Source organism: Canis lupus, chromosome 9 (genome assembly GCF_048164855.1).
Source record: "Canis lupus baileyi chromosome 9, mCanLup2.hap1, whole genome shotgun sequence".
NCBI lineage: Eukaryota > Metazoa > Chordata > Mammalia > Carnivora > Canidae > Canis > Canis lupus.
This window is the reverse complement of record NC_132846.1, coordinates 57,402,517-57,417,012: the sequence shown is the minus strand read 5'-3', so window position 1 is coordinate 57,417,012 and position 14,496 is coordinate 57,402,517. Positions and strand designations below refer to the sequence as shown.

Genomic DNA, 14,496 nt, shown 5'->3' with positions numbered 1-14,496 from the left:
ATTCCAAGTGAAATCCCCAACTTGTTTTTCATTTCAAATTCCCCACTGTTCTTCAGTTTGTGCTTTTACCTTTACCTCCAGGAAACTTTAGAATAAATATGTCTATCTTATTCTGGAAGCTGCCCTGGCATTTCTGCACAGGAAGGATGTCTCCAAAGGGCTCTAGGAGCTCCCTGACTCTGCCTGTGATGTTCGGGTTGGCTTCACAAGCTAAAAACACATTAATCTGGTGGAACTAATCCTTCCTGGGGTTTGGCCAGCACTAATCCATGAAGAATCAACTCTAGTTGTCTGTGACAGTGAATGATGCCACCAGGGAGGGCAAAGACCCTGGAGAAAAATATATATATATATAAATAATATGAATCAGATGCTAACATGTCCCTCATCCTATCAAAGAATTACGTTTTTTTATTTGTTATTTGTTTTTCTAAGGACCAACAGTGAAATTCAAAATAGAAACTGAAAAGTTAAAAAAAAAAAAAAAAGCAGTACTACAAATATGGCAGAAAAGACAGGGCGAAGGCATTGAGTGAATGATTTACTATCATCAATGGAAGTTTATTGTCATATAAAGAAACACTAGGGACAGGGTCATTTCACTATGATTTATCACCACTCATTACTGTTCAACATGAACACTCATACTATAAACATCCAGGAAAGCAATCAGAACACATTGAAGATGCTCCAGCTTTTCTCTGAGGACACCTCAGCAGCTGCAGAGAACCTTTGGTTTCTAAGAAAAGGAATGGCATGCTGTCAATACACAGAACTCCACGTCATTGTAAATCCTTAGACAGAATATGTCCTTGAATTTGAAAGAATTTTGTGCTACAGGAGGTGGTGGAAGGAGTTGCTTTTGGTTTTTCTGTGTTGATGACACCTGCTTCTGGGAGCCCAGTCTAGGTTCCAAGTCACTGACCTCAGTAACCATCACTTGAGGAACTTGCAGGGCTGGTGAGTCCCACTGGCAGCTCTCTTCTGATCACAGGCTGCCAGACAAAGCTCTGTCACTACTAGGATGTCACTACACAGAGTTGGAGATTAAACGCTTACTTTCTGGTACTTCCTGCCAAAGGCTGAAGTACCTCCTGTCCCCTCCAAGGCTAGTTAGAAATGAAGAAGTTGGCAACAGACAATGACATGAAACTCTGTTTTAATGATGCAGTAACAATTGTCTTAAGGCCTCTAGCTCTTAAGATTTTTCTTTTTATTTATTTCTAAAGTTGGCTTCCGTCTTATTCCAGAGGCCTGGAAAGCCAGTTAATTCTATTTTTTTTATTTATTTGTTAATGCAGAAAAATGAAAAGTTCAAGTGTGAAAGCTTTATTAGAGAAAATAAAAGGCTGAAATACACAGCTGTCTTCATGCTATTTTATGGGCCTATTATCTACTGTTAATTGATTCCATGCATAGTAGTGATAATAAAATATAGAAAGGACAGATAGTTCAGTGAGGGAACCCTTAAGAGAAACCTTATTAGCCTTACAAAATAAAAAACGTTAAAAGTACAGTATTCGCCTATGATACCAGAGGTCTATATATGAATTAACATAATAATAGAACTAAGTAACTTCTTGGAAAGAATAAGCCAATTTTTCAAATGTGAGATTTATAACAGAATGACTCTTCATGCTACATGAAAGTCTCATTATTTTGCTTTTCTACTCAGAATAAAAGGTAGGTTTCAAGTTTCTGATAACAATATAACTGAATGCCAATACTTTTACTTGCTTATTTAGTTAGGAATTCACAGGTATTCTGTGAGTTGTATCTCCTGAGAAATATTTTTTAGGTGATCTATCAAGTTACCTTACAGTGGGTGGTTTAACCAGTAAAATGTGACTAGGAATAGGATTTTCACTGTGTTTTTTGAGTAAGACTGCTTTTGAAGACAAGATTGCAACCAATTGACAATTACATGGAAAGTAGATTTCACCTATATGCATATTCTTTGGTTTACCTGATGCCATTTTGCGTACATCATTTCATTTGTGCAGGCATGTATGTGTGCGTGTGTGTGTGTGTGTTTTGTGAGTGGGGAAATTGGAAGGTGTGCCTTATTTGAAATATATTATGCAGTCATGAGAGGCATTGCTCCTTCACATCAATAAGGAAATTCAAGGAGAAATAAAGCAAAATGAATTCTTGTTCTCAAAGAATTCATAGTGGAACCCAGATGAGTAGAAAATATATTAGTAAAGTGATTGCGATAAATGTTCATATTTCCTCATATAATATGCCAGGGCAATTTATAAGATGTGCCTCTAAACTATTCTAGGATGGATCAAAGAGGGCTTCCTGGGGCACCTGGGTGGCTCAGTAGGTTAAGCATCTGCCTTTAGCTCAGGTCATGATCCTGGGGTCCTGGGATATAGAGCCCCACATCAGGCTCTCTGATTAGCAGGGTATCTGCTTCTCCCTTTCCCTCTCCCTTTGCCCCTCCTCCCAGCTCATGCTCTCTCTCCCTCTCAAAATAAAATAAAATCTTAAAAAAAGAATGCTTCCTGAAAGTCACTATGCTTTATACTTAAGATCAATTCCCAAATCCCTGCCTCTTCTATCCCATCCCCTGTGGTCTCCATGTTCCTGAAAATAGGTACTGTGTCCAATTGCTGGGGCTAAGTACCACAAATTGGATGGTTTAAGACAACAGAAATTTATGATGTCACAGATCTGCAGCGTAAAAGTCCAAAATCGAGCTTTGGCAGGGACTTGTACCTTCTGAGCCTCCAAGGAGATGTTGCTTCTTTGCTTCTTCCAGCTTCTGGAAGCCTCAGGCATTCCCTGGTTTGTGGGACTCCAGTTCACATGACTTCTTGTCTTCCCTTTTATTTGTATCTCTGTCTTCACATGGTGGTTTCCCTGAGTGTCTATGTCTGTGCCCAGATTTCCCTATTTTCATAAGAATATCAGTCATATTGGATTAGAGTACACCCTAATGTTTTCACTGTAATTTATTTAAATCTGTGGAGATTTTATTTCCAAACAAGATCACAAACACAAAGACTGAGGATTAGGACTTTGATAGATCTTTATTTAGGGGAAAGGGTACAATGCGACCCATAATAGTCACTAACATTTCTTTGCCTACAAAACACAAGACCAACAGCGCTCTTCTGACCCAAAGAAAGTATATTATGATTTATTGGATAGATATGGCACCTGATGCATATCTTCTTATACTGAGTTTTCTCCTATATATTGCTTTTACTCCAGTATAAAGCTGACTTGATAAATGCTGGACCTGTGGATTAATGAAGGAAAAACATTTTATTTTGTAAAATAATTTTTCAATTGATTTCCATGTTATTATGGAAATAAAAACAGAAAAATTCTCTGTAGGTTGTGCCACTGTCTTATGTTAACTGCTAATTTGTCAGAAAAATACTAAAAGAATAGCCAAACTCCCAAGGTGATAATATGAAATAGCTCATATATTATCCTGACAACATCCCCACAGGCTGCCAAGGAATATGAAATTCAACGAGGGGAAGATGCGCTGCTGCAAAACTTTCCTGTAAGAATGAAAATGATCACCTTCTAAAACTATACTCAAGACCACTCCAGCTGCATGGGAATTTTATGCAGAAAGACATTATCTCTCAGGCACAAAGCACAAAGCTGGGTAAAAAAAAAAATTATATTCCAATTGAAGCATTTGAACAATTTTCAAGAATAATGAAAATTCAAAAGGCTTCGAGATCTCTGTTTAATAAGAATGAAAAAAATATAAAGATAGGTCTAGAAACAACAACAACAACAAACCCTAGGCTTTGCATTTTCTGTATAACACTTTGAATTTATAGAATTAAATACATTCCATTCTGTCCTTAGGTTAGCAAACTTCACTTTTATTATTTGATTCCAGTGGCTTTAATGCTAAAGCCAGAAAAGAGATCAGGATGCCAGTCCTATAAGTAAATGTAATGTAATCAAGTCACTATTCATCAGAACCTGGTCTTAAATCTACAGGAACCAAACCCCCTCCCCGTGTTACATTTCATCAGGCTGCCATTGATCAGTTCATGCTATTCATTATACAAGAGGCGGACACAGGAATCAAAATATCAATAAATTAGCATTTGCATTATGTTATCATTGTAATGTAATTTTGTAAAACTCACCAATAACAAAAATGCAAGTTAATAAAGGAAAAAGATTCTGTCTGAAGATACCTTACAAAAGCCAAAAATAATTTTTTAAAAAATAATATGAAGAAATACATCTTCAGATATATCAAAGGTGATTCAAAAGTACCATAATTTTTTTCCAAAGATCTTACTTATTTACTTGAGAGAGAGAGTGAGAGAGAGAGCATTTTGAGGGGGTGGAGAGGTAGAGGGAGAAGCAGAGACACCACTGAACAAGGAGCCCATAATGGGGTGCTGGATCCCAGGACCCCAGGATCATGACCTGAGCCACCCAGGAGCCCCAGTACTATAATTTTTCTGAATCTCAATTTGATCGTATGCACCAAAAAATGTTGAAAAAGTGTGTGCCTTCTGGTTCTACAATAAAACTTCTAACAATATATCTTGAGTAATCAGACAAATGTGCAAAGATATATGCATAAAGGATTTCAGTACAGTCTTGTTTATATTAACAGAAAACTGTAAAATATTAAAATACCTATCAATATAATTGTAGGTAAAACCTTTTTACACTGAAATACTGTGCAACTGTATCTGAACTTGCCTGGTTCTCTAGATGTGAATTCTCATTTATTGGAAACACAAGGCCAGAAGAACACATTGAATGACGCCACAGTGATGTAATCAGCAAACGAACTGCAAAGCAAGAAAACAGAATGATAGCATGAGAACCAACAGATTAAAATTAAATTACCAGATATATTATCTAGAATGGAATTTATTTGGATTATTATGCAAATAAAGAACAAGAAGAAAACACTGAAAAAAAGGAAAACATTGATACAGTAAGCAGAGGGGTTTAAACATTGAATGATATTTGATTAGATTATAGAATTTATATTTTTTGAGAGAGAGGAGGGTGGTGGTGGAAGGGAAAGAGGGGAGAGGGGGAGAAAGAATACTGGAGCTTGATGCTGACACAAGGCTTGATTTCAGGACCCAGAGATCATGACCTGAACCAAAACCAAGAATCTGAGGCTTAACCAACTGAGCCACCCAGGTGCCCCTGATTACATTATGGGATCTTAATTAACTTGTTCAATGAGATGATGGTATTGGTATGCCTTTAAAAAGGAATCCATATCTTTAGAGATATTTGTAGATAAATAATATACGGTTGACCCTCGAACGGCACAAGTTTTAACTATGCAAGTCCATTTTATATATGAATGTTTTAAATAAATATGGTACACTATTGTAAATGTGTTTTCTCTTCCTTACAATTTTAATAGCATTTTCCTTTCTCTAGCTTACGTCAGTGCAAAATATGCTACATATAACATATAAGATACATGTGAACTGTTTATGTTATTGGTAAGACTTTTGGTCAACAGCAGGCTATTGGTAGTTAAATTTGGGGGGACACAAAAGTTATACATGGATTTTCCATATTGTGGGGATGGGAGAGAGGTGTTGCTGTCTGAACCCCTGCATTGTTCAGGGGTTAACTATAATATCTGGCATTTATTTACAGCAATTCAATACTGGTGATGGAGGTGAGGAGGTGGGGTGTGGATAAAATATGATTGAGCTGATTATAGTTAAAGTTTTGGAATCAGAAAATGGGAGCTTTATTTTTGTAACATTTTAGGAAAAAATATTAAATATTTTAAGAAGTTTTAGAGCTAAATCAAAAAAGCATGACATATCACTAGATATAACATTGCCTTTTAGTTAAAATATACGATAGTAAGTACACATACATAAAAAACAGCTGAAAAGATATAGCAAATCTTAACAGTAATTATCTCTGGATGGTGGCATAAATAGATGGCACTAATTTCATTACACTTTTTAGTAATTTCTGACTTATTTTGCCAATACTAAATATAGAAGAAGGAACATACACGATTTTGCCTTAAAATATGCCTTTTTATTAACTATATCTTTCCAATAAGCTCTCATCCAAAGCACTGTCCTCCTTGTGGCAAAAAAGAAAAAAAAAAAAACAAAAAAAAAACAAAAAAAAAACAAAAACAAATCCTTTGGAGCTGCTTACTGAAAAGTTCACGCCGTCCCCAGCCTACCAAATGTCCTTCCCATGGCTGGAAATATCTCCCTTGGAAAGTGACAAGAAAAGCTGCCAAATTACTCTTCAATGGTCCAATTTTTTTTTCAAAACTACACACATCTACTCCCTTTCATTGACACATTTGCTCTTCAAAGTGCTAGCCAATTAACTTGGCCAGAGTTTACTGTCCTCATTTCATAGCTTTGGTTGGGGAAATATTCAGTCCCCTAAGGATTTCTGCATATGTTTAAGAGAACACAATTCATGTGGATTTAATAACTCTTGGGGGCCATTTTGCTTCCATTTGGGGGGACTCCATTCTACCTACTCCTAATTTTAATACCTACCTCTTTTTCTGAGGGACTAAGAAATCACATTTGAGGTTATTATTTACTGCATCTCACATTGCACCCTGTCATATTTCTTTTTTTTCCCCTGTCATATTTCTTATACGGAATTGCAGATATTGTTCCTACATAACATTTTAGGGTTATATTCCTTGTCAATTTTCTGTTCAGTGCCAGGCTGAAATTAATTTCCCATATCTTGTACATCTCTCTGCAAAGTCCTAAATGCCTCTTTTTTCCTTCCTCTCCCCCCAGCCCCCTGTCCCCCATTCACTCCCATCATGAGCAATCCATCTTTAAAATTTCAGCTAATTTGAGTTGCTGGAAATGACAACACAGGTGTTTTAGATTAGTAGGAAATTACTGATCAGATGTTGTAAGCTGACTAGTGGGCTTCTTGATAATACTACTCTGAATGGCTGATACACTGAGAGGGCCTCCACAATCCCGAATATGAATAATATATGCTCCATCCAAGTTCATCCAGCTCTCCCTAATGGCAGAGTGGCTTTTAATTAGTATGTCTCTACCATTTCAGTTATCTATTGCCTATGTTTTTTGACACAACGTGATCCACCCAAGTTTGTACAGCATAAGGTCATAAATCATGATTCCATCCTTTCTTGAAAATATATATGTTTGCTTTAGGTGGATGCAAAGAGCGAGTGGGTGAGCTTGGTGGCAGTAGATAAAACCTGGTAGTTTAGCATTTGGGGTCAGGTCAGATGTCCAAGAAGAAAATTTGCTGTTGAATGGGCATGATTCAAAATAAAAGTTCATAAGATTCTAGGCTAACCATTTTTGCAAGCCTATCTCAATTCTTGTTGAGGCTGAAAAACATCAAGAAATATATCTCTAGCAATACTTTATAGTTTCTCTCTGACTGTGACTGCTTGAGGATCTGAATTTCAACACACATGTTTCATCTCCAAAGCACAGAAGTTACATCTAGCTAAAATCCACTACATTCTCTTAAGAGAGAATTCCATTGGTCCTTGCATCTTACAAGCAAATGATTTACCAATACTTAAAAAGCATTCCAAAGTAAGAGATTTCTGTTATTTGCCCATTTTTTCAACATGTATGTTTGGTGGACTCGTGGTACCTAGGAAGTAGGCATTATGGTCTCCATTTTACACTTTTAGGACAGAGAGGTTAAGCTCTTAATTCAAAGTCACACAGCTGCTGAATGGTCAAGATGACATTGAAGCCTGAAGTGCTGCTTCATCTTCAGAGCCCACTGACTCATACTGCTTTCCTGAAAACAAAATCTGAATGAACTACCTTAGGTTTGGATATATTAGTTCAAAGATGTCACTCTAGTGTGGTTTTAAGAAATAAAGCATTAGAGATGAAGTAACTCTCCTACTCACCTATAACCCCCAGACACATTCTCCTCCCCATCTTCTTGAAAGGTACTCATCTCACAAGTTTGGTTTTTACTTACAGTCCACTTTATATTTTCTATATAAGTAAAATAATTACATTTCCAGAAGAATATGTAATCTTGAGTGATTTTAATGAAGTAAAATAGTATATTTGAGGACCTTTTAGACTTTTTTAGTCAATATTATGTTTATTTTGAAAGCGTTTTCTTTTGGCCTCCTAGGCTTAGGAGTTGGGACCCTTTATAGCACTGTTTAAGAAGGATTTTGAAACTCTTTGAGGAGGATATGACCAGCTTCAAGTCACAGGTAACAAAATATGGTACAGGAGGCTCCTTCTCCATGTTTGCATGGAATGAAAAATGTTTTTCCAGGCTCAAGACAGAATTTGGCAAAAGCATCTGAGTTGGTACCTTTAGCATGGACATTTTTTTAAATTTTTATTTTTTTATAATTTATGTTATGTTTTTATTATTATTTTTAGCATGAGTGTTCTTGAGCAGTGGGTGGATCAAGTGAGAATCAGGAAATGAAGAAAAAAAAAAAGATTGTGGATACCAAGGATGGATTTCAGCTGATAGACCAGTTTGTGAGAACAAGTGATGAAATCCTAAAAATAATTATTAAGGTCTTCGGGAAAATCCTAATTTCTAGTCTTTTAAAAAGTGAAGTCCTAATGACAAAAATGTGGCCTTTCAGAAAATGTAAAAGTGACATTATTTGCAACCACAGCCTAGTGAAGCCTGTTTTATGTGAATTACTCACTGTTCACTCCCTTGGTAGATTTTCACTCCCTCCTTCCTTGAAGGATTTTCACAACATTAAGAGTGATTTATTATGCACACATCTTAAGGGTCAGCAAACATGTTTGCAAAGACTAGGTTACTCCTCACTGTGGATTCAAAGGTATGTGAGAATTAGATCATTTCTGTAGAACTTGGGCTCAGGTAGTAAGAGCTCGAGAAGAAAAATTGTGGATGTTGGAAGGTCAATACTGAAGAATCGAACATCAGTGTTAAAATGTTCTTTTCATAATTTTTAGTCACCTCTGCTGATATGCAAAATGATCAGAAGCAAAGAAATTATTTTCACATACCACACATATGCCTCATTATGTTTCTGAAAGAAAAACGATATTTCATAGAACTTTCAACTCAGAGAAGTTAAGCCTCCTGATTCTTGGACCAGCCCTACATTGTTATGTTTCTGGCATCTTCTGAGCCACCTGTGCAATGTCCTAAGTTTTCATTTCACAAAACCTAAGCAGTCTTTTTATATGCTTAATAAAGTCAGACGTGGTGAACTTCAGGCTTTAGGGATAGAAGAATAGGGGAAAATTAGAGAGGAAAATGCATATGGAAAAAATAACACCGGGTTGTTATTCTAGCAAATGGTCACATTTGTTTTCAATATGGTTTTGAATTCGGTGTGCAAAATTGAAATTTGACTTTTCTTCGAAGTCACTTTCAACCCAACTATGAATGGAAGAAGTTATTGAAGGCCGCAGAGGAATATCCAGAACAAAGCAGCACTCAGATATGAGTAATTTCCAAGACATTACTTAGGTTAATTTGGTTACATTTTTCTCAAGGGTAAAATAAACATAGTAATAATTGCCATGGCCTGCTACAGAATATTTTCAGTGAAAAAACATTTTTTTTTTATTCCAGCATTACAGGTAATGCCACTGTTATTTTAGTCAAAGCCTGGTTTTAGTTGAAGCTGAAGGCTGTGTGATCAGAAATGCCAGAAAATGAAAGGAAAGGGCAAAATCTTTGACTCCAGAAGAATAGGAACTCCGTGATGAAGAGGCTCCAGATCAACTTCTCCCCAGTGATATTTGCTAATCCTTTACTCTTTTATGTACATTTATTTTTAGTCAAGATAGAACAAGAGTCAGCAATACTATATGAAAATTTCCCTTGACATAGGGAATTCCAAAGGGAAAAAATCTCTTTTGGTTTTTATTTTCTGTATCACTTTAAAGACCATCTTATGGATATTTTTCAATAGTAAATCAGATCAGCCTGAAAATACATTGGGAAAACAAGAAGGCTCAGCTGAAAATACATTGAGTGCATTTCATGATCCCCTCCCCAGACCAGGATGCAAAGCCAAACTGAGCTTGAGATTGGCTGAATGTCCTGGCATAAGAGCCTTGGCATTTGGCAGTTGAATTTCCAGACCCAAAGCTAAACTGGTATTTTGCTCTACAGTTTACTGTGATAGTTTGGGGAACGTGTATGTCAAGAAATAAACTGCCAACTTGAGTGCGCCTAATTGTGCAATTAGGTGAGCTATTGCAAACTTTATAGCGTTACTGGAAGAAAGCAATTACTTGCTACCATACAAATGTTATAAAATAGAACCAAAACCAAAAAAAAAGTCTCCACAGCCAAAATGCGAGGAGCCTATCTTGCAGTCTGAGGCATTTAGAAATGTGGCACCCATTAGAAGGTTCTGAATGCCAGGGACCTGAGCTAGTGGAGAGTAGGGTATTTTTAGTATAAAAATTATATCAAAATGAAGCTCACACCTCTATCCTCAGCCCAGAACAACTGTGTGACCATTACACAGTAAACATTAATTGTAGGTTTGGAAAACTTCTCTAGGATGCTTGGTGGTAGCAACTGATTGGGTTGCAAAGATTGTCCATAGGTTTAAAGAATACGGTTTGATTTTCCAGGTTTTTTCCTATGCATTTAAGAAGAGTACCAGAGGGTTACAAAGTAAGTTTACTTTAAACTCATCCTATGTTTGCAATTCTGGATGCTACCAATTCTTTAACTTCTTTATGGAGGAGTTTAGCTCTTTGCTGCACATACACTTCTTCCCTCACACACAAACTAACATACACACTCTTGTACAGACACAGATTTCACCATAAATACTGGCAAAAGTAGTAAAATTGCATAATATAGTAGAAAGAGTATAATCTGATTGATATGGGAAGACCTGGTTTAAATCTGGGTTTAGCAGGTGTATAGATATGTTTATGGTAAGTGTGCATATCTGTAATTGCCTCATAGAGCAATGAGAATCAATAATCTTTATCTCACACAGGAATTATCCATAAACTTCTGCCTTTCTTCTCTGTCTTTTCAGACACTAAAATCTTAACTCCACACTAACCCTTTACTCCCATGCCTACCCACATTATGTTTTGTTTACATTACGCAATTAGGTACTCTGTTGTATCTCATTTAGTACTTTATCTTATCCATCCACACATTAGATGTGCAGAGCAGCTCTGAATAAAAGAGTGATAGACGAAGGCCCAATCTATTTTGCTCTGAATGTCATCAATCCTCTTGCTTTGGGACTTGCACTGTTTTATTTCCAAGATATTGAGAGAGCTTTGAGCATGCTCCAGAGTCATTCGCAGATATCATGTAGGAATTAAGATGCAAAATTCCATGTCAAATATTGCAAATTAAAAACCATATTTTTTCTAGTTTTTTTTTAAGTTTTTATTGAAATTTTAGTTAATTCACATACGATGTCCAACTCAGGAATTTTTAAAATAATAATACATATGGGCAAAGAAGTTTAATCTAATATTGAGAAGACATTTTTTCTAATATTTATTTATTTGAGAGAGAGAGAGAGAGTGTGTGTGTGTGCAAGAGCTGGGGGAGTTGGCAGATGGAGAAGAAGAGAGAAAATTTTAAGTAGACTCCCTGCTGAGCAGGACCAGAGAGCATGACCTTAGCTGAAATCAAGAGTCAGGTGCTTAACCAACTGGGATGCCAACACCTAGGTACCCTAAGAAGATACTTCTATATTTAAAACTCTCCTAGTATAAATTAATAGTTTTATAAGCTTGAAAGGAGGGAAACTAAATTTCCTTGTTAGTTACCAACAAAAATTTCTTGAAACCTAACATTCTTTTTTCAGAATAATCTAGATGCTGCCATGAATATGTATGCATATTGCATTTTTAAAGCTGTTATAAATTCAAATGATTACAATATAACATTTATAATAATTTTCTGGATATAGTAAAGATTTATATGTAAAGGCAAAAATAGCAAATACAATAGAATACAATTTGACAAATCTTTTTATACACTTGGAGTGGGATAACTTTCCTAGAATGATACTTAGGTCAGGATATTTTATTTTATATTTCTTTAATTAAAATTTAAATATTTAAAAAAGTCATTTAGCTAATATGTCTGTTATGCTTTTTACAGAAATTTTAAATCATTCTCAAAACAAATATAATTTTGGGGAAAACATTTGTAGCACATATGGCAAACAGATTAAATATCTAATTTTTTAGTAATTATAAGAAATACATTATTATAAATCTGTAAGAAAGGGCTAATATGCTAATAGTGCCTAATGGAAAAAGAGCACAGCTCACATAAATGAAAGAAAATATCTCATAAAATTAAAAAAACATGTTTAATATTCATGACCAAAGGTTTGAAAATAAAAACTGATATTTTTTCTCCTATAAAGGTAGAAAGTATTAAATAATTGTCCCCACTGGAGGCAGAGGCAGGAAATGGACAGGCTTGTGTAAGGATCAATTTATCCAAACTATCTGGTTAACAATTTGGCAAGGTCTATGTACACTCAAATCGACATACACTTAAAGTTAGAAAGTGTTCTAGCGACTTGTCCTAGTAACAGTGCAATAAACACATAATTCCACAAAGATGGGTTTTACTTATGTTTAAAATAGCAAAATTTTGGAAATAAATTAAATTGCTACCAATTTGAGATTAATGTTTAAAATAGCAAAATTTTGGAAATAAATCAAATTGCTAGCAATTTGAGACTAATTATGCAAATACATATGGCAAATCCACATAGCACAATATTGCTCAGTTACAAGAAATGCAGAATGGGGAGCTCAGGTACCCAGTAACATGGAGTAAGCACACTCTTCCCTATCTTTCCCTTTGACACAACTATAAAATTTGTGCAGAATGGATGGAAAAGTAATTTAAGAAATCTAAACTGTGAATAGCAGCAGACTATTGTTGAAGAGGACCAGAATTCATTCAGGTGCCACCCAATTGTTTAGAGTTCATCTTTTTCTCTCACTTCTCATATCCTCCAGCCTGATTGCAGGCAGGCTAAACCCCAGGTGCAGACAGAGAACCAGGGAAAATCCTCTGGTTCTGGCTCTAGTTGCAGGAAAAGGAACTTCTAAGGATCCAAGAGAATACAGAAATCCCTTGTTTTTGTTTTTGTTTGTTTTTGCTTTCTTTCTTTCCTTTCTCTCATATCTCAGCTTCCAAGTAATCCTTTGGTAATATGAAAGAGGCCCACTGGAAGGAATAAAACCTCTCAACTGGGGAAAACTTCACCCTGATCCAGAGAGTTTTGATTCTCAGCAAGTCAAGGGGAATCCCTGTAGCTTTCTGTCTCTCTCTTGCTACTTGATCCTAGACATGAGATCCTTTGCAGAAGCAAAGAGCCAAGTGATATAATTGAAGGCCCAACTATCTTTGCCCAATGAACTGAAAAGAGGATCCTTAGGGAACTGGTAAGTACCAAGGAGATCCTGAAAGGGAGAGCTCAGAAAAGGGTCTTTGCAATGTAGTCTATAAATACTGGGGATAGTGGAGCATGTGACTCTTGATCTCAGGGTTGTGAGTTCTAGCCCCACATTGGATGTAGAGATTACTTAAAAAAAAAAAACAACTGGGATAACCCATACCTATGCACGAATAAATCTAATTCTGATTAGCATATAATAGTGTTAAAGGATTGGATAATCAGATAAACAACCATCCAGATACCAGACTGAGTACTGAATGGTCAAAGACCTAAATACATGGAGAAAGAAACTGTGCAAATGGTTTGGAAAACTCAACATAATGAAATAATTCAATTCCCCATAGATTTATCTACAGATTTAACACAATTATAATTAAAATACCGGAAGGAAATATGTGTATTTTTTTTCTTCAATAAAAACAAACCAATTCTAAACTTTTTTTAAAAAATATTTTATTTATTTATTCATGAGAGACACAGAGAGAGAGAGTGGGAGAGAGAGTGGGAGAGAGAGAGAGAGAGGCAGAGGGAGAAGCAGGCTCCATGCAGGGAGCCTGATGTCAGACTCGATCCCGGGTCTCCAGGATCATGCCCTGGGCTGAAGGTGGCGCTAAACTGCTGAGCCACCCGGGATTCCCAACCAATACTACACTTTACATGAACTTTCAAAGGTACTAGAGTAGCTAAAACAAGTTTGAAACAGAAGAATAAATTTGAATAAATTACATTACCTGATTTTAAGACTTAATTTGAAGCTACTGTAGTCAAGGTACTGTGGTATTTTTGAAGAAATAGCTAGATAGATGAATGGAACTGAATAGAGTCCAGATGTAAACACACATAAATATGGGCAATTGACCTTTTGCAGATTGCAAACACAATTCAAGAGAAAGAATCATTTCAATGAATGATAGAAAAATCAAATATACATATGCACAAAAATAAACTTTGCCCTAAAATTCATTCCTCTTACAAAATTAAATCAAGATAGGGGATCCCTGGGTGGCGCAGCGGTTTGGCGCCTGCCTTTGGCCCAGGGCGCGATCCTGGAGAACCAGGATCGAATCCCACATCGTGCT

The 14,496-nt window shown here is 36.0% G+C and overlaps 1 long non-coding RNA gene across 1 annotated transcript in view; it reads right to left on the bottom strand.

The window, feature by feature from the left end:
- Positions 1-4,700: 4,700 nt before the first annotated feature.
- LOC140639470 (uncharacterized) overlaps positions 4,701-14,496 on the bottom strand; it is a 46,496-nt gene continuing 36,700 nt past the window's right edge. Inside the window, exon 3 of the long non-coding RNA XR_012036185.1 lies at positions 4,701-4,793. This is a non-coding gene — a long non-coding RNA (uncharacterized lncRNA). The remainder of the gene's footprint in view (positions 4,794-14,496) is intronic.